The sequence below is a fragment of the Myotis davidii genome, unplaced genomic scaffold (genome assembly GCF_000327345.1).
Source record: "Myotis davidii unplaced genomic scaffold, ASM32734v1 scaffold26, whole genome shotgun sequence".
Lineage (NCBI taxonomy): Eukaryota > Metazoa > Chordata > Mammalia > Chiroptera > Vespertilionidae > Myotis > Myotis davidii.
This window is the reverse complement of record NW_006299245.1, coordinates 4,176,589-4,179,588: the sequence shown is the minus strand read 5'-3', so window position 1 is coordinate 4,179,588 and position 3,000 is coordinate 4,176,589.

Here is a 3,000-nt window from a genome sequence, read left to right as displayed (position 1 = left end):
TTATTCCAAGAATCAGCTGACGTGTTTGTCTTCCTTGCTATAATGTGAACCCCCTGAGGACTGCTACATTTCTTGTTAATTGCTGTCCCCAAAGTTTGTGACACTTGTTTTGAATAAAAGCATGCATTAATGAATGAATACTATGAACTTAAACCCCAGGCTTCAGCAGGCATATTTTAAATTGTAGCATATAAGAATTAATATTCTCAACAACATTTAGCCTTTTCTCATGCTGCCAACAACTGTGTCAATTCCTAAAATTGAGATTAAGATCTGAAAAACATTTTAAGATCACCTAATAAAATTCTTCTCTTCTTAGGTCAGGAAACTGGATCCCAGACAAAGAGTTACTCAAGGTTACGGTTGTTAGAATCAGAGTTAGAAGTAGAATCCAAGTTTTCTTACTCCCCAACTGATGATCATTCTACTATTCTATATCCTTCTGATCAAAATCCAGGAAAAATGGTTCAACTAGTTTGCATGGCATACATATAACTCAACGTTTCACAGAAGATCACAAACATTGTTTAAATTATAAACTTGGTTATTAAATAAATTTTTCTCAAAAATAACAAAATGTGGACTATTAACACACCACTTTTTAATTTACTCACTCAAAGGACTTTATAAATTAAAGAGAGAAAAGAAAATAACAACACCCACAAAAATGCTAAATGACTAAATGTTCTTTGGTTTCCAAGGAATTTTCTCACCGGGCCTTAGAGTGCAGACATTTATGATGGAAGATGAAGTCACTTTTAAAAAGAAAACTTTGGTTCTTTTGAATATATGGGGAGGCAAATGTGTGTCAAGATGCTGCTGAGTCAATCAGACCACAGTAACCATACTAGAACACTCCTCAGTGTTCTCAGACTTCTAAATACCTATTACATTTTCCCATAATAAGGATATACCGAAATGACAACAGTAATAAAAATGTGTGCAATCCAAACATTGCCACACTCAAGAAGCACCCAATAGGACCCTTGCTTCCAGCACAGGGTTGATGAAACTTGTGTAACAGACTATAACCGTGACAAATGGAACTCTGTAGCCTCACGTTGTCATTTATAGACATCTTTAAAATGCCCAATGCTTCCTTCAGGGCTTAAAAACATAACACATTTAGAAGTCCATAGATGCTTAAGACACACTTAGAGATAGCTAAGTCTTAGAATATTGCCATCCTATAGGGTTCTCTCAACTATAACTATGCCAGACAACAGCTAAGAAAAGAGTGTGGGCTGTTTTTTTGCTTTGTGTTATGTTTTTTGGTTTTTTTTTTAAATTTGTATTTTATTGATTTTAGAGGAAGAGAGGAATAGGGGTGGTGCGGAGAGACAGATATGGATTTGTTGTTCCACTTATTTATACATTCATTGGTTAATTCTTGTACGTGCCCTGACCGGGGATTAAACCCAAAACCTGGGCGTAGCGAGACATTGCTCTAACCAACTGAGCAACTGGCCAGGGCACCACGAAGACAACTCTTATGGGGCCTATAGCTACCAATGTTAAGCCACCTCTGTCCCTCTCTAACTTTTCTTCCATTTGGGAGGAGTTCCACTGGCTTCTCTGCCCCGGAGATGGAGTGCCTGCCCTGACTGGTGGGCTCAGGAAGGGGCCCTGTTCCTGAGAACAGGAGCCCTGTTCCTCTGAGAAGTTGACCTAGGCTTTATATTGACTGCAAATTCAGACATGTGTGGCACATCTCGAGGGATAGTCTGTCTGTAGGAAAAAATTGGGAGACTCTTATGAAAAAATTAATCTAAAGGGAATAGAGCATAGATACATAAAGGTGGTCCAAGGAGGTTAGAATCACCATAAATTAAAAATCTCCAACCTTAATCCAGAACTAAATAGTAACAGAAATCTTAGGTTGTTTCCCTGTGCAGAATTTATTCCAATCCTCCATAACCACTATTGTAAACTCTGTTCTCCTAAAAACCCCTAAATCCCACCCCTTTCTCTTTACAGAGGGTTTCACCTCCCACCTCAGAGAGATAGTAGAAGCAATCATATATGAAAGCCCTCACCTTCCCACTATCAAAATCAGGAAACCTATTGACATCCACAGCCATCCTTTTACCCTTTGCTGCAGTTTCAGGAACGATGATATCATTCTTCCTATTCAATTATCAGTTAATTCAACAATAAATCATTGTTGAATGCTTTGGGTTTTACCTTCTTTGGGGAAACTCACCTATTGGTCATCTTCCCTTTTTCCTGTATCTTCAGGCTCTTCCTCTTCACTGAATTCTTCCCAGCAGCATGTAAACATGTTTGATTTTGCCTCCTCTTAAGGAAACAAATATACCAAAAAATTACACAATTTTCCCTTTCACCCCAGCTCCCTAAACTTCCAGCTCCTACATTTTTTTTTCCTTTACTTCCCAGGCAAACAACTCAAACAAGATGTCTATATATGTCTTATCTTCACTTCTACTTCTCCATTTACTTTTCAACTCACCCCAAATGGCTTCCAGCCAAACCATTCTTTTGAAAATGCTCACTTTTATATTACCAATGACTTCTACATAGCAAAATCCAAGAGATATTTTTCATTCCTTCTGTTGCTTAAAGTGTCGCCAGTATTCAAAACTGACAGCCACCCCCTTTTTCTGGAAATAATGTGTTTCGTTGGCTTCCATGACCGCATATACCGCATCCTCCAATTTTCTTTTTTTTTCTAACTCCACGGCCTCTCTTTCCCAGCCTCCACTGATAGTACTATATCTTAGTGTCCATTAGGGCTTTGTCCTAGACCTTTTCTTCTCTTATTGTATATTCTATCGAACAATATTACCTACTCTTCCAAATGTAATTATCTCCCACTGATGGGTGTCTCTCAAACTTTATCTTAATTTTATTTTTTAATATTTTAACATTTACTATAATTGTGTACATTAATATGGGTTAAGCAAATATGATTAAAACATTAGGCAACTAAGAAGAAGCAGAAGTGTAATGCAATCAACTCTCTTCTTTGAGTTTGCAGAA